Source organism: Notechis scutatus, chromosome 14 (genome assembly GCF_049901735.1).
Source record: "Notechis scutatus isolate UNSWTSFEM ecotype Mainland chromosome 14, rNotScu1.2, whole genome shotgun sequence".
In the NCBI taxonomy this organism is placed as follows: Eukaryota; Metazoa; Chordata; class Lepidosauria; order Squamata; family Elapidae; genus Notechis; species Notechis scutatus.
The window spans coordinates 3,072,241-3,089,841 of NC_142022.1; the positions used below are offsets into that span (position 1 = coordinate 3,072,241).

The 17,601-nt window shown below is 54.1% G+C and overlaps 1 protein-coding gene across 1 annotated transcript in view; it reads left to right on the top strand.

Annotated features, from left to right (window-relative positions):
- Positions 1–6,184: 6,184 nt before the first annotated feature.
- The window catches only part of MEF2D (myocyte enhancer factor 2D), an 83,438-nt gene continuing 72,021 nt past the window's right edge, over positions 6,185–17,601 (top strand). Inside the window, 1 exon segment of the mRNA XM_087943719.1 lies at positions 6,185–6,388. The gene's annotated coding sequence lies outside the window, so the exon portion shown is untranslated.

Consider the following 17,601-nt stretch of genomic DNA (forward strand, 5'->3'; position numbering starts at 1 on the left):
GGACGCTCCAAGTGGCCCTTGCAGAGTGAGACACCCCCTCCCCTCTTTGGAGGAGGGAAGCTCCTGCAGGGTCAGAGAGCAAGGACACCCCCCACTTGCCAGGTGAGGAAATAAGGCGGCTATGTTGGAAGCTTCATCCCTGGCAGGTCTGGCTGCAGACAACTGCGATGCGGCCTTTGCAAAGGAGCCCCCTCTCCCTGGTTGCTACCCAGCTGGGGGAACAAATGGGTGCTGCAACCCCCCCTTCCCTAGAAACAGCTGTGGCTTCTCCTAGTACTTTCGTGGTTAGGGATATTAATGGTGCCAGAGAGAGCTAAATTGCCATTTTTCCCCCCATCGTTTCTGGGGTTGGGCTGTTTGTTTATATTTGGTGGGGGGTGGCACCCCGATCCTTTTCTGAAAGAATTCAAGCAGAAGGATTCCTTCCCCTCTTGGAGCTGAGCTCCTTGCAACGGAGGAGTGGGTCAGCTCGGTTGGAAGTCCTTTCTGGAGTCAGGGGGGCCCCCGGGCAGCAGCCTGGCCTTCCGTTCAAAAGCTGCGGCCTTGCAAGTCACACTCAACTCCCCTGGTGACGGTTCACTGCCTCTCGGAGCGCCTTCAGGACCATGGCCGCTTGGCAAAAGCTCTTCGGAAGCTGCCGGCTGGTCCCCAATGGAGCGGCCTTGCTCCGCCTCCCTCCCCTCTATGGGCTCCTCTGTGGGCAGAGGAGGTGCCCTGTTGTACAGGCCCTGGCACACCCTGCCCAGCCCTGCTCTGGTCCCTGCTGGAAACGTCCATCTCTGGCACGAAGGACCTGAAACTGGCCAGAGCAGCACCGTATCGGTCCTTTGCCCCGTGGTCATTGTGGTGGTGGGATGGTGGTGCCCCCCCCCCTTTCTATACTGGCACAACTGCCCAAAGCAATTTCCTTTGTTAGACAGTGAACCTTCTTCAAACTAACGAACATAAGGTGGTTACGGTTGCCAGGGCGACATCCGATTGCCTTGGCAACCGCAGCTGAGTTTCATCAAGGGTCATGTTGCAAACTGAGGGAGAAGTGTGGGGGGTTAAGAAGTGGGGGGGCATGGAATACCACCCATTGGCAAGTGCAGGTTCGAGGCCCAGAGCTGCTGGCCCCCACCCTTCCTCTTCCTCTCTCCCTCTCTTGGCTCCTCCCAGGGGGCTACTTAACATACGGGCATCGCAGGAAGGAGCGGAGGTGGAGGGGCACGTTTGCCTGACCCCCCCCCCTCCTTCACTTCGCTCCAGCAGGGCTTGAATGGCTCCCCCCGAACCCCAGGCTGGCCTGGCTCTTCCATCTCTAGGGGCTTAAAGGCCTGGCGTTCGTTCCCCACTAATTCAGGCTTGGGCTGAGGCCTTGCCAGCCAAGGCTTCTGCGGGATCTCAGACCAACCAGCCTGGGGGGGTCCGACATGTTCAACCTGGGGAATTCATTCATGGCTCTGCGTGTCCTCCACTTCCCCAAAATTGGGCTCAGCGGTTGCTTATGATGTCAGTCTGTGATGGCGGACCTATGGCATGCAGAGCCACTTGAGAGGTCCACCCGGAAGAGCCCCACTGCGCATGCCCGCCCAACAGCTGATCGTCAGGGATCTGATGCGCACGCATGTACTGAGACACGCAGGGCACGTGGGGGAGTTGCACATGCATGCACGGGGGCGTGCCCCCCACCCCACATGCCTTGCCTTGTGGGGGCTGGCACACGAGTGTGCGCATGTGCAGTTTTCAGCATGGGAACCCCAAAAGGTCAGCCGCCACTGATGTAAGTCATGCAAAGCCCCCTTGCCCCCCCCCCCACGCCCCCTTCCTGGCTAATGAAAAGTCAGGCACTGGGGCATGCAGGCTTATTCTGGACATTTAGAGATCCTGGCTTGCTTAGAACAGAGTTTGGGGGGGCTTGGGGTAATAATATCACCTTGCTGGCTTTTTTGAAATGGTGGCCAAAAGTCCTTCATACCGGCAGAGGATCCTGAGTAGCACAGATGTGACTGGCCATAAACCCATTTCGACTTTATTCTCCGTGTTACTAAGAAGCACGAAGTGGAGACTGTCTGGGTGAAAACAAGAGGCTTTTCTTTATGGCTTGCCTCTCATTGCAGCAGAAAGAGACCAAGATGAAGTCACCTTCGTCTCATCCTGCTCTAGCACAGGGTCTCCAACCTTGGCCACTTTAAGCCTGGAGGACCTCAACTCCCAGAATTCCCCAGCCAGCAAAGCTGGCTGGGGAATTCTGGGAGTTGAAGTCCTCCAGGCTTAAAGTGGCCAAGGTTGGAGACCCCTGCTCTAGCATTTATGCAGATCATAGTGCAATTTTACATGAGGGTTGGAGGGAACCTTGGAGGCCATCCAGTCTGCCCAGGAATCCACCCCCCACCATGGGAAAACAGTATAAGCCCCTCCACGGAAGGAGTTCCACCCTGTCCTGAGAGTCCTGCCTTCTGGAACCAATCTGAACGACCAGGCCCCATTTTCTAGACTAGCTCTGGAAGCTTCGGTGTCTCCCTGAAGTTGCCTCTTCTCTACAAATGCTTCTCATCCTTTGCCCGCTCTCCTCCTGGCACTTCAGCCTTGCCCTCTCTCAGTCCCTGGGGCCCCTCCCTCAAGACCTTCTGCTTCCTCTTTCGCTCCCCTCCGGGCTGACCCTGACCTGGATGAGATTAAGAAGCATTCTGACCAGTAAGAGAGGGGAGCAGGGTAGAATTTTGCTGGTTGCGTAGGCGAAAGCGTGCACGCTTTCATAGGCAGGCAAGGCAAAGTTGTGCTGTGGGCGGAGGAGCCGTTTTATTCCGCGCAAGTGGCAACCGCAGCTTTGAAAACGAATGTCTGGAAGATCAAGGCAGCTGCGTTTGCCAGCAAAAAATAAAGCAAGAAACTGGACATTATTCATAAATGGTGGAAACTAGAGCACACGCCTACATTTACAGTGTATGTATATAAAGGATGGGATAGCGCATGAAGCCATTTCCAGCAACAAATACACGTGCAAAGAGGTAAAAATGGCTGAGTATCAGAGGCGGCTTTGGCCCACTTTGCAAGAGGTGAGGGTATACAAGAGAACCCCAAAAACAGTTGGTGGCAGAAAGGAGTAGAAAGAATGAAGGGTGTTGAGAGACGGGACACATGCAAAACTGGGTTTCCTGAGGGGGTTTGAATATAGGAAGCTGAGGTGCTGGAATTGGGTGGGGGGGTCCAGTAAAGCACCTGGAACTTACCTCTCCCCATTTCTCTCCTGCAGAGAAGCGGGAAGGCATCGAGAGGAAGGTCATAAAAGCTGCCGTTGACTTGTGAATTGTGGATTTCAATTTCCAGAATTCCTTCGCTTGCCAGTTCAGGAATTCTGGGAGTTGAAGTCCACAAACTTGACAGTTGCCAAGTTTGGAGATTCCTACTTTGCTGTCGTAGCCAGCATCTTGAATTGCACCCGGAAGGTACTGGGAGCCTGTCCAATTCACACAACAGGGGTGTAATGTACCCACATGGGTAGATGGGGAAACTCCTCACTGCATGCGCTGCCACATTCTGGGCCCGTTGTAACTCGGGGGGGGGGCTTCAAAGGCTGCCCCGTGTAGAGGATGCTGCAGTAATCTAGGAGGGAAGAGACCAAGGCATGGAGGGCCTCTTTAGAGCTTCCTTTCCCCCTTTCATTACTTGGGTCTCATCTCATGGCTGCAGTTTGCTGGTTAGTGTGTGTGTGTGAGTGTGTGTGTGTGTGTTTTTTTCCCCCTGACATTGGGGCTTGCAGTTCCTGCTTTCTGTGGGGTGGCAGAGCCAGAAATGGCGCCTTTCTCTCTCTTTCTCTCCTCCCATATTCTAGCTGGCCTCATTGCTTGAGAAACCTGAACTCTTCCAGAGTGATTTTGGGAACTCGTGTGTGTGTGTGTGTGTGTGTGTGTGAACTGAGTGAGTCCTGCTAGAACTGGATTTATTGGTTAATTAATTTACCTATATATTACAATTGTGTTTTATTTATTTTGATCTGCTGATTTTGTTTAATTTTGTGGTAAGCCAGTGTGAATCATTTATGATTTGGCAGCATATGTGTTGGATAAATAAATAAGCAGATAGTACAATGTTGGATAAATGTAACAGGATACGTAATACTGAGATTGGAGTGGAGGCGGCGGCTTCTCCCCCAAGTAAGAGGCGGGTCGGATAGATCGGCAGACAGAAATCCCCCAAAGGCAGTAGATAAGGCAGATCTTGCTGACCCTTGCCCCCCTGCCCCCACCAATGTTTAATTGTATTTATTTTCTCTCAGGCCTTTGGAAGTGCAGCCACCTCACAGTGATTCTCCACCAATGGCTGCCGCTGCCGGCTGGTGGAGAGGGAGCAGGCTTCTCTGTGAAGGCATCTGTCCTGCGTGCTGATGGATTTCCCCCCCTATAATTAAGCAGGCCAAAAATAGCCTTGAGGTCTACTGAACGCGGACAGGAGGTTTGAGGGGAAAGAGCAGCAGAGGAATGGCCTTCATTCGCCTCCTTGCCATTGGAGTGGGGCGATCACGGTTCCACCGGCTGCTTAAAGAGCTAAGGCAGCCCTGGGAGTTGAGGTCACAGCGCTCGAGGCCAGAAAAAGGTGGGCAGATACACCTCTAGAAGTCACGTTTAGGTTCATTTGCACTATCTGGATACTTAGGATCCCCAGGACAGTTTGGCCTAAAATTCTGCCTCTCCTGAACCGGGCGGGCCCAGGGGGGTCTCTTCCGCAGTGGGCCAGCAGCACAAGAGAGACAGACAGACGGACTTGGGCCAGGATGAATCCAGAAGGTGGGCCCTTTGCTCCGTTTCGCCTAGTTGTGAAGGCAGGCGGCTTTGGTCCTGAAAGGGGAAGGGGGCTGGAAAAGGCCAGTTCGGAGCGAACCGTCCCCAGGAGAGGAGAGTTGACATCGGCCCATAAGGGTCCCAAGAGAGGCCCCCCAACCTTGGCCACTTTAAGCCTGGAGGACTTCAACTCCCAGAATTCCCCAGCTGAGACACAGGAAGGGAGGGAGGGAGGGGGCTCGTGGGGTGGGAAGACCTTTCCAAAGAGAGCCGAGAGAGTGGCTGGCTGGGGCAGGAGAGACCTGGGCAAGTGGCCTCCGGGGGGAGTCAGACCCCGGGACCACCCTAAAGTTTCCGTCCTAGTTTGGTTTTTTTGTTCGGGAGGGCGGGAGTCGTATGAGCAAATAAACGAATTCATGCAGTGTTTTTATTTTGCAAAATCTAGCGACTTCATCCAAGGAATTGGTAGAGGTAGAAAAAGGGAAACAAAGTCATCGTATTAAGGAAACGTTTCAGGGCTCCATTTCCCGGGAGGCAACCATCCTTCTCGCTGTAGCCTTCCCCTTTCCCCCCCCCACCCCCCGTCAGACATGGCAGGCAACACGCTTTTGAACACGGGTTCCCACGACTCGCCCGCCCCGGCCGCCTGGCCTCGCGCGTCCCCCGCGCAGGCGCGTCCCGAAGAGGAGGAGCCGGGAGAGCTTGGCCGCCGTCTCCCGCGAGGGGGCGTAAGCAGAGCACCGTCTGGTCGCGCAGACGACGGTGACGCACGCATGACGCCAATGCCGCGGGGCGGGGCCACGCACAGCCGTCGGCCGGCCGCCAGGGGGCAGAGCCGAGGTCCTCCTCCGTCGAGGTCCCGGCTAGATCCGGCCTCCTCTCGTAAACACCGTGTCCCTCCGCCGCGCGTGCAATGTAGTCCCCGCCCGGCTGCCCCCCCGCCCGGCGCATTCCCACGACCCGGTTCGGGCTTCACGTGTCGCGCAAATGCGGCCGCCAAGCTTGGCCCGCGTCGCCCCAGAAAGCCCTCGAGTCGCTGCTGCCGGTTGAGCGCCGAGTTCCGCTCCTGACGGCCCGGCCGGCGAAGCAGGGCGGCTCCCCGCGGCCCCTTCCCGCTCGGGCGCCCCGCTGCTCCCAGCCCGACCCCGCCAGCGCCGCGCCCGGCTAGAGGGTCGCGGGGACCCCGCCCGCCCGGTCCGCTCCCGGGCTCCGCGCGCGGCGGCCCCGCCGGAGCGACCCCTCTGGGCGCCCTTCGCCCTCGGCCAGGCGCCTCCCCGGCTCGCCCCGCCTGGCCCGGGCCGGTGCGGAGGGCGGAGGGATACGGGCGAGGCGGCGGCGGCGGGAGGGGGAGGGGGCGGCGGCGGAGGAGGCGGCCCTCCCTCCCTCCCTCCCTCCCTGCCCGGCGCGGCGATTGGTTCCCCGCCGCAGCTGCCCCGCGTCCTCGGCCGCCTGGCTCGCCCTGCTGGCTGCCGGAGGGGCTGAGTGGCCGCGGCGGCCTCGGAGCAGCCAGCGCGGAAGGCAGCCCGGCAGAGCAGCGCCCAGCCGAGCCGGCCCGGAGCCCCGCCGCCCGAGGCTCCAGGAGGAGGAGGAGGCCGCCGTCGCCCGGCGCGCCTGGCCGGAGCCCGCAGGTGAGCAGCGCCCGCCGGGCAGGGCAGCCTGGGAGGGCGAGCGGGGGCCAGCCTGGAGGGTCGGCCGGAAGTCGGCGGGGCCGGGCGGCGGGCAGCGGCGCGCCCTTGACCGGCCGTCCCGAGGAGGGCGCTGCGGGGGCTCCGCGGAACAGGCCCCCGCCCGGCCCGGCCGCTTTCCCGGGGAGAGGAGCTCGGGGCCCGCCGGGCGGAAGGCAGGCGGGGCGGGGGCTTCGGCTGCGGGGAGGGTCTGCGGCCCCGGAGCCGCCCGGGATGCGGAGGGGTTTCTCCGGGCCCGCCGAGGCGAAGGCTCCCGAGGGGGGCATGGCATATTCCCCCGCCCCGCACAGACGGGCTGCAGTTCTGGCCCTGAGCTGCTTTCCGTGCGTGTCTGGGGGGAGAGGCGGCGGGCTGTGCAGATGCTTCCGTCGGGCCTGGGCTCCGGTGTCGTCGTCCTCCTCAGACGGGGGGTCCTGTTTAATCCCGATTTCCCCGAGGAAACCGCCCTGGGCTGAGCTCGGAAGGCAGGAGCTGCTGGGCGAAGAAGGGGAACCGCTTCGGTGCATTGAGTTGTGCCCGGAGGGATCGGACGGCTGCTTTTCCCTTCCCACGACCTGCCAAAGTTATACTGCGGTTGCTTTGGATTCGCCTTCAGGGGTGTGAGAATTGTGGCGTCTATCTGATGGTTCAGGATCGATCCTATTGTCTTCGGGACCCATTTGACTCCATTCCCATAATAAGCGAACATTTCTCCGTTTGCATCTCGATGAGTTCTTTTGGCCCAGCCACAGCCGTTGGGGTTAATTTAGCATTCTGGTGTATGTCATGCAAACTCCCAAATTGGGTCAATTGAGTAAATATTCGGGCTGTGTGAACCCAGCCTCTGATGTGAAAGCATCCAGGTTCTCATAGAATTTTCTTAGGTGCTTTCTAACAATTTCCCTGCCTGTTTGTGTATATGTTGTTATTCTCTCTGTTGAATCTGATGGTTTTTTTTGAAGCTGCCTCTCTGGGTTGTTATGTACCATATTTATCCACGGCTAATATAATTTTCCCCATATTGAATTTCTCATAAGTTTGGGTGATGTTGATCTACGTAAAGAACACGCAGGTTGGTTTGACATGTCAGGCTAACTGGGTTGCTGGTTTTGGGTACCATGCAGATACAGGGACTGAACCACCACCGGTCAATGCCATTTTAGGACAGAATGGCCTGCAAAATTGGCCAGTGTATTCCTGCTGGATTATTTCCCTAAACCGTGGCCAAATTTATTATGAGTAAGCCTGTTGTGAAACCAGCCACTGGGTTGGGTGCGTCTTCCACTTTCTGGAGGTAGCCGCTCCTGTCCCCTGAGTTGGAGGGGCCTTCTGCCAGCATTCCAGACCTTGCTTGCTGCCGCCCTGGCAGTGGGTCTCTGGCAGACGGGCAGCGTCTGGCCTGTCAGCTGCGAGGGCTGGGCTCCGGTGGTGCCTCAATGAGAGTTGCCGCCAGACTGACCAACCAGCCAACGGTGCCGCTCAGACTTGCATCATTAGCTGGCGTTGGTGGGCAGCGGACTCCAAGCCCTGGGCTGGCATGAAGCTTGTTTTGGAGCAGGGGACCTGGGAGGAGGGAGGGCGGCAGGTCCCGCAGTCGAAAGGGTCAAGGAGCTCCACAAGTGGGGGCCTTCACTTGTGCGTTGGATCAGGGGAAAATGACCGACGGCCACAACGGTTTTGTCCTCGCCCTTCCTGTCTGCTGCCCAGGCGCAGGTTGGCACAGCGGTGCTGTGTTTGCGCTCTCACGGGGCCCCGGAGGGACTGTGTCCCCCTAGCCGAGTTCCCACCACTTGTTTAGCTTGCTTCCTGGATGAACGCCACATGCCGAACCTTCAGCCGGGCAAGGAGGCGCTTCATACCAAATTGCACAGGACTAAAATTAGCCACGCTGAGCATGTGGAAGTGTAGCCACCAGGCCTCCCATTGAGCCACTGAGACATGTTGTGTCAATACAGTCCATGTTGCACTTTTTGTGAGTTTCCTGACTGGAACCAGCGGCCCTCCTCTCCTGGGGGGCACCTCTGTAGAGAAACGGGCACGAACCTGTCTTTGAGGAGGGCTGATCCTTATGGTCAGGGGAGGAGGAGGCTGAGTGTCTGATTGCCTTGTGTCAACCATGGCTTGATGTGGCTGGCATGGCACCGTGTATTCTGGTTATGTAAGTGGAGAGTTTGCGCAGCACCTGAACACTCTGTAGCCCTCTGTGCCATGGGAACGGTTGCCTCAGCTGCTGAGAGCATCCTTGAATACCAAGCCAGCGACGGGCATGGAGGGAGGGGCATTCTTTGGGTTGCTCTCCCCTAAATTGGGGCCAGTGTCTTCCCAGGAAGGGAGAGAGAGTCCTTCATCTAGGAGTAAGTACTTAATGGTTCTGCCGTTGTCTCTGGATCTGTTCCTTGCAAAACAAGGCTGTGTGAAATTCAGCCTTCTCTCTAACCTGGCAGCTGCATCTTTTTATTTATTTATTTTTTATTGATTTATTTTTGTCAATTGCTTACAAGATAATAGGTACAAGTAAAAACATAGTTATGAATATATGGATACGTATAAGAAAAATAAAAATATAAAAGAAACAATAGGACAGGGACGGTAGGCACATTGGTGCGCTTATGCACGCCCCCGACATACCTCTTAGGAAAGGGGTGAGGTCAATAGTAGACAGTCTAAGGTTAACGTTTTTGGGATTTGCAGAAGCTGTGCAGATGCAGATAGATAAACTCAACAAGATGTCCATAACAAAGTACGTTTATTGGTTCATCAGGTATCCTCATAACTCACATTTGTGACAAAGTTCTTCTTTAATGACCAATCCTTTGCATATCTGCCTTGTAGGTAAAAAGATGATTTATCTTCTATCCTTTTCCCCCCATGTTGTAGCGGTAGGAGTAGAGGAGTTACCACTAGCAGCCAAGAGTGAGGAAAACCTCCCCCAACCCCTCGAGGGTCAATTTAGTGACCAATCAGGATTACAGATGTGGTCACGTGATATGGACTACATTTCCCAGGATACCTTAACTACATTTACCATGAGGCATTCCCTTAAGGGGACAGCTCACAATTGCTACCTAACTATCCAATTCCCATAGACTGGCTGGACAGCACACTCCCCGCCTGGAATTGTAAATTCCACTATTAAAAGGAGAGAGAGAAAATTAACTATAAACTGAGATAAACAGTTAGCTATGTTACTAAGAGAAACAGTAAACATTAATGAAGCATCAAAGCAAAGCATGCAAAGTTTGAGGTTCAATCTTCAAGTTCGGCCTTTCTCCGCAGTAGCACCAGGTCAGTGACCGGCCATCTGCTTCTTGGTAAAGGTCTGATGGTCGCAGGAGGAATCTAGTGACCTCGCCATCAGGACCTTGACTTTGCGGATAAGTCCATCGGAGCTGGGCGTGGTTTGAGACGCAAGTCCCATAGGCCACGCGTTGCGATGCACACCCTTGTCTTTCAGCAAGACAAGGTCTCCCTCCTTTGGTTCTTTGGTCTTCCATTTATGGTGGTCTTGTAGGGTAGATAGGTACTCTTGCTTCCAACGGTTCCAAAAGGTGTTGGCGAGCTGTTGAACTTGTCTCCATTGTTGTTTGCACAAGTCCTTAGATTCAAAGTTCCCTAACGGCCAATCGCCCGTCTTCTGAGCTAGCAAGGCAGCTGGATTGAGAATGGTCGGATTCTCAGGGTCTGAAGAGGCCGGAACTAAAGGTTGACCATTTATGGTGGCCGCGACTTCTGCCATAAGGGTAGATAGAGTCTCACGTGTCAGTTTAGGTGCTCTCGCCAGCATCGAATCAAGGATCCGACGAGCTATTCCAATCATGCGTCCCCACGCTCCTCCCACGTGAGATGTGCGTGGGGAGGATTAAATATCCATGTGCATTTGTTGGCTTTAAGGTAGCCGTCGAGTGGCGCGTCAGGGCGAATGCCATCTTCAATTTGTAGATCTTTACAGGCGCCTACAAAGTTCGTTCCACAGTCAGATCTGAATACCTTGACTGGGCCTCTGCGGCCTTGAAACCTTCTCAGGGCGTGGATGAAGCAAGAGGCATCCATAGATTCGATGACTTCGATATGGACCGCTCGAATGCTGAGGCATGTGAAGAGTACTGCCCATCGTTTGCTGTTAGCTTGACCGCCCCTGGTCCGTCGGGCCTACACAGACCAGGGGCCGAATACATCGAGGCCTAGACTGGTGAACGGTGGTTCGGAGCTCAGGTGCTCGGGTGGTAGGTCAGCCATCATCTGATGTCGAGTGTGGCCTCGTTGCTTGCGACAATGGAAGCAAGACGGCAGAACAGTTGAGATGCATCTTTTGGCACCTGTGATCCAGAGTCCACTCGCTCGGAGGGCACCTTCTGCCTCGTGGCGTCTCCTGCATCCTTTTGGTCTCTTCCTTGAAATACGCGCCCGAATGGCCTCTTTCAAAGGGCTTTGTAAGCGCCCCCTTTTCAGGCTTCTCTGTGGACCGGGGCTGCTGGAGGTTTGTGCCGGGGCGGAATTTCAGATCCAGCCACCCAGGAGAAGCCTCGGCGGTTTCAATTGGAAGGAACCTTTGGCTGAGGCACAAGAAAGAGATTTTGGACCATTTCAGGTGCTGGTGTAGAAAGGCCTTTTGGTGTAAAGGCCTGAGGGGGAGAGAAATCCTGGCCTAGCTGTGGGCTACAAGTCTCCTGCCTGTCTAACCCCATCCTTGCCCCACGTCTCAAGGGGTCCCGTTGGCCCTTTGCTCTGCGGCCTCCCCTCCCCCCTCTCTCCCCGCCCCCACAGGCCCCAAGTGCCTGGGCCAGCTCCTTGTTTGGGTGGGTTTTACATGCGCCCCCAGGCACTCCCACCATTTGCCCCCCTGCCCAGTTGTCGCTTTCAGTATTCTGGCAATGCCCCGCCCCCGCCTGGCCTGGGAGAGAGCCTGGCTGCCGTCTTCCTGGACAGGCAGAGCGTGTGGGCACCCTCAGCCAAGCCGGCCTGCTCTGCTGCAGGTGGAGGCAGGCGCTCTGGCTCTCGCCGGGTTCCCCCCGGGCCCCTTTCCTGGGTTGGCACCCTTTGCCTGGCATCCCTCTGCGCTTCCTCCTCCTCCTCCTCTGCGCCATTAGTTGCATTTGGACAATTTGCATTATTGTCATGTTTGGTTTTGAAACACTTTCATGCAGGGCGGATCTTTCTCTCTCTCAGTGTTGCCAGCCGCCTTCTCCTCTGAAGACGGAGGGGGAAAAGGAGGTCAGAAACACCCCATCTCCTCCTGACTTGTCGCCCCCGGACAGCCCACTTTCCTGCTTATCTCTTCTTCAGTCTTCATGGGGATATTTGGCCCGCGTGTCCCTGCCTTCTGCTCCTCTAACTCTGCCGCCTGGCTGAGGAATCATCCTCTCTCGTGGTGTCCAGGAAGGCTGCCTTTGGAGAGAGAGGCCCAGCCGCCTCTGGAACGGGCAGGGCTGCCCGGGGGGCAGATCGGGGGCGAGGGACCTCTCTGAACCCCAATCTGGCTTGGCCTGGTCCTTGAAAAGCCCATCGCCCCAACTCTGCGGGCAGCTGCCCAAAAGCATCGTTTGGAATCCTAGGTTGTGCCCCTGGTTTCTATTTTGCCTTTTGGTGCCCTGGCCATTAATGTTTGGGGCTCGTCGCTGCTGTTCATTATTTTGTTTTTATGGTGAGCTATAATTTTCCCTTTTTTTAATGCTTCCGTTCAGTTTTAACTGCTTTACTTTTTAACGGTTTGATTCATTTTTCAGTTGTTCAATTCTAAATAACCGCTGTAGACAGAAGAATAGGCTAAAAGGAAAATCCAAATCGCGGTGCCCGAAAGAGAGCAACCTCAGGCTTGCCACGTCAGTTTGTTTAATCACAGTTTAGTTAATAAGCCACAGTTGGCTGGATTTGTGTAATGTTACAATGCTTTGGAATTCATGCTTTAAAAACAGTAGGAGCAGCGGCAGCAACCCCCCCAAAATATGCCAGGCCAAAGGCGTGCAAATCACACAGTGGCTTGAAGTGTGCTGGGAAGCCGGAGAGGAACTTCTCCAAGACCTGAAATTGTTGGCCAGCCAGGAGATGTGGAAGGTAAACTCCACCGGGGCCTTCTGGAGCCCAACTTTTTTTTTATCTAGCTAGACAGGCCAACGTGGTTCAGAAGTCTCCACAAGAGGAGTGCAGAAAGAGGAATCTCTGAACAGTTTCAACAAAACCATCCACAACATTAGCAAATCTGGATGTGGTGTGATAAAACCACAGTAATGCTACCTCGTTCCTTGATGTTGCAATCCTTCCCTCCCCCCCGAAAAAAATCTGGATTACCGGAGTTTGGGGTTTCTCTCCTTGTAGCTCTGGAGAAAGAAAAGCCATGGGTCCTTCGGAAGCTCCGTTTATCCGTCCATCCCACAAGCTGGGATTCCTGTTTAGCCCCTCCTCTTTGGGGGGGTTTGTGTAGCTGTGGGCTTCCTAAACAGAAGAAATGGAGGGCTTTGGTCACTTTGGGCAGCCACAAATTCTGCACGTGTGAACTATATTTTGCCAAAAAAACCTCTTGTCTCCCCACCATACAGATTCAAGTGACCCTACTTCTGTGCTATCCTGCCTAGATTGTAAAAGTTTGTACCAGGCGCTGAATTTCCCACTGGCGAAGGAGCTAATGGGTGTTGATGGCTCCCAGATGGGCGGGTGGGTATGCAGGGACACCAAGCCCCATGGTCCACACCTGCTGTCTTGGGGGAGCGTTGGGTGGATGCCAGCCCATGGCAAATCTCCATCGTAAGTGCCGCTGGGAAGCACGGAGTCATTCCAGTTTTCCAGAAGTTCAGGTGAGTCAGCCCGGCAGGAGTCTTGGTAAGGCTGGGGAGAAATTAGCACCTTAGCAGCCCCCACCAGCCCCCCCCGGGCTTTGTGGAGAGCTGCTTGGTCAGGAAGCTGCTGTCAATCAGCTTGCCTGCATTCTTGGCAAAGGAGCTGGTCGGTCAAGCCGTTTCTTTACCACGAGCCGCTGGGGCAGCTGGCTCAGGCTTGAAGCGCTGCTGTTCTCCTGGCAAAGCCGACGCCAAGTTCTGTCTGCGCAGGGCAGCGTTCAGCCTCAGGGGTCTCTTCTTCCCCCTTGAGCCCAAGGATGCTGGGTGCCCAGTTCACCAGCTGAGCTTGGGTGGAGAATGAGGCCGAGGGAGGCCAGGAGGGATGTTATCGTGCCCTTTGCACTGGAGGCATCGTCGTTGGCCTGAATGTCTGCGTCGGGCTCCGTCCTGGGCAGCAACCGCCCGAAATCCAAAGACACGACAAGTGCTCCACCACAGCCGGGTTTCCCAACCTCGGGAACTTTTAAGGTGGGTGGATTGTAACTCCCAGAATTCCCCAGCCAGCTGTGCTAGCAGAGGAATTCTGGGAGGTGAAAAGTCCACACTTCTTAAAGTTCCCGAGGTTGGCAAACATTCCACCCAGGCGATTTCCGCTCCCTCATGGGACGCAGCTATTGGGTGCTCAGGCTTCGCTTTTGAAAGTAGGCCAAGACGGTGAACTTGAATGCACCAGGGACGGGTCTGAAGGCGAGATTTCACTGCCTTCGCTATTAATCCCGTTTCTATAGCCACCCGTCGCACCCAGGGCTGGCTTCCCATCATGTCGCTGTGGTCACCGTCGTGAGGCGTGTTCACTGCTGCTGTTGCCGCCTTTAGCACCGTCCAGACAAGATCAATGCAAGGAGGCAGCAGGCATGATGCAACCCGAGGAAGAGGAGGAGGAGGAGGCATTGTGTTCTTCCACAGGAGAACATAGCGGTGGGATCACTTTGTCCGTTTTATTAAAAGTAAGAAAAGGGAGTGTAAAATATTCATCCGAGTAATTCCAGCTGACGTCTCGGAAGCTGAGAGCCAGGCCACCCTCCAGAGGCCGGCTGGGCCCGTCTCCTGGACTGGCCGCCTCGCCTCAAGCCCAGCGTCTCGGGAAGGAGTTCCGGAGATGGCCGTGCCCGCCTCTTGGCGGTGGCACAATGGCGGCTGCTTTCCTCGACTCCAGCACCACCCAAAATGAACCAGGCCCGGCTCTGCTTAGCGTCCCAGTCCAGAGCAGGTCCGTAGATGCCGCCTGCTGTTGAGTGGATGGCAGTCTTGCCTGCGAGCACACAGCTGTGCCCGTCCTTTTCTGGGGAACACCGTTCTACGGAGCAGAGAAACAGGGTGCAACATAATATGGCCCAAAACTTTACAAGTCAAACGGTCGTAAGGAAAGAACAAAAGGAAATGCAATTAACTCTAATTGATAGCAACCCGCTGGGCTCTTTCAGGATCTCATCCCCTCCAGCCAGCCAGTTTCTTGGGTTTCCCCATTTATTTTTGGCTGAAGCTCTTTTTCCTTTATTGCACACACACTTCTTAAGTACAGGTAGTCCTTCACTTACAACCATTCATTTAACAACCTCTTGAAGTTACAATGGCACCGAGAAAAGTAACTTACAACTCTTAGGATTGTTGCAGCATCCCCTGGTCAGAATTCGGGTGCTCAACAACTAGGATGAATTTAGGATGGATGCAGCTTCCTGGGGTCATATGACACCCACCCACACACCCTCCCCCAATTTGCCCCCCTCCCAGCCAGCTCCCAACAAGCAGAGTCAGTGGGGGAAGCCTCATTCGCTTAGCAAGTCCAGTGACTTGCTTAACCAAGCCAAAAAAAAGGTTAGAAAATGGGGTAACAGATGTAACAGATTAACAAAGGTGGAAAGGACCTTGTAGGTCATCTAGTCCAACCCCCCACCCGGTGCAATTCACTTAACAACCATCTTGCTTAAAAATGGAAATCCTGGCGGCAATGGTCGTAAGTTGAGGGCCACCTGTACTTTCTTCCGTCTTTCTTCGTACTTTCGTCTGCGTTAAATGTAGACGCTTAAAATTTCTCTCTACCAGTTCCTAGCACAGCTTGTTTGGATCTGAGCTCCAACTGGAAAATGTAATTCCACCTTCTTTATTTCCTGGAAAAGTCTGGGGGCTGCTTCGTTTGTCCTTAAGGAGAAAGTCGTCTGACTTGGAGAAGTGAAAGGAAGGAAGAAACCGGAAGGGCTCTGGGCCAGAGGGAGGGGCCGGCCTGCATTTCCACCGGGGTGGCCCTGCACCCTTTGCAGAGCCGCCGTGGGAATTGCCAGCTGCCTCGGTGCCCTTCTGGTAGCCTTTTGCCAAGAGGAACGGCAGCTTTACCCAGGCTGTGGCTCCTGGGCAAATGGGTTGGTTGCATCTGGCGTCAGTTCCCTGCCTGATATTATGGGCATGCTTTTTTTAATGGGGTTTCGTCAAGGCTCTTGGCTTCCTCAAAACTTATTTATTTAAATTTATTTAAATTTATTTAATTTATTTAAATTTATTTAATTTAGTTTGCCTTGTAATGTATGTCAGCGTGTCACACAAAGACATCTGGTCCAGCTATCCCCAATTGGGAGAATTTGAGCTAAATGTCCCTCCCTCCCTCCCTCCCTCCCTTCCTTCCTTCCTTCCTTCCTTCCTTCCTTCCTTCCTTCCTTCCTTTGTTGAAAGCCCCCCATGACACATTCGCAATCCTGGTTGGTCAGCCATGACAGGCCTGAAGTGTTTATTCTGTGGAAGGAGGCTGAAGGGAAGGGAGAGGAGAGTTTATTGTCCAAGTGTGATTGGACACACAAGGAATTTGTCTCTGGTGCATAAGCTCTCACTGTACATACAAGCAACAAGTGATAAATCATGATCGTAATCATAAAAATACATAGTAAATCGTAAGATACAACACTTAGTGATAGTCATGAGATACTAAATAAGCAAACATAAATCATTCTAGGATACCAACTAAACAATATAAATTGTAAGATACAAGCAACAAAGTTATAACCATAAGGAGGTGAGGTAGAATAACAGTAATACAGTCTTACTAAGTAGTTGGACAGTGTTGTGGAAATTAGTTGTTTAGCAGAGTGATGGCATTCGGGGAAAAACTGCACTTGTGTCTAGTTGGTCTGGTGTGCAGTGCTCTGTAGCCTCGTTTTGAGCGAAGGAGTTGAAACAGTCTATGTCCGGGATGTGAGGGGTGTGTAGGTATTTTCACAGCCCTCTTTTGGACTCGTGCAGGATATACAGGTCCTCCATGGAAGGCAGGCTGGTAGCCGTTGTTTTTTCTGCAGTCCAAACTATTTGTTGAAGTCTGTTCTGTTTAGTTGCTGGGCCAAACTAGACAGTTATAGAGGTGCAAATGATAGATTTAATAATTCCTTTGTAGAACTGTTATTAGCAGCTCCTTGGGCAGCCTGAGCTTTCTGAGTTGGCGCAGGAAGAACATTTCTTCGTTCTGTTTTTTTGATGAATGGTGTCCATTTTAAGTCTTGAGATATTATAGAACCCAGAAACTTGAAAGCCTCTGCTGTTGATGCTGTGTTGCCTAGTGTTGTAAGAGGTGGTCGAATAGGAGGGCTTCTCCTAAAATCTACTGTAATTTCTACAATTTTGAGAATGTTCAGTTCAAGGTTGTCCTGGCGCCAACACTAGTTGTTTAACCTCCCATCTGAATGAAGATTCATCGTTGTCACGAAGGAGACCAATTGCGACGGTATCATCTGAGGTGATCTGAGGGACGACCGTCGCTTGCCATCACATCTCCCCGACCCATCAGAGCAAGGAGGCAGGGAATGTGGCGGGTCCCATCCCTGAGGGAGATACCCCTGGGGGGACCCAGAAGAAGGGCCTTCTCTGTGGTGGCTCCCTCCCTCTGGAACACCGTTCCCCCCCCCCAGAGATTAGAAAGGCCCCCGCTCTGACACTCTTCCGGAAGGCCCTGAAGAAGACCTGGTTCTGCCAGCGGGCCTGGGGAACCCAGAGCGGGATGGATCCCATCAAAGGGCTCCTGGGATCTGCTGTCACCGATGCGGAGGTGGGTGGGAGGTGGGGGATGATTTTGTTATATGTTATATATATATTGTACTATATTAGTTTATTTGATTCTTTTGGTTAGTTTTTATTGTTTTAAATGTGGTTTATATTCTGTAAGCCGCCTTGGGTCGCCATGGGCGAATAGGCAGCAATATAAATCCAATAAATAATAAAATCTGCAAACTTCAGTACTTCAACAGAGGGATCTTTTGAGATGCAGCCATTGGTATAAAGAGAGGGGGGGGAGAGCACACAGGCAAGCCCGGTGGGGGGGGACGGACTGTGCTAATTGTACAGGTATCTGATGTGATTTTGCCGAGCTTC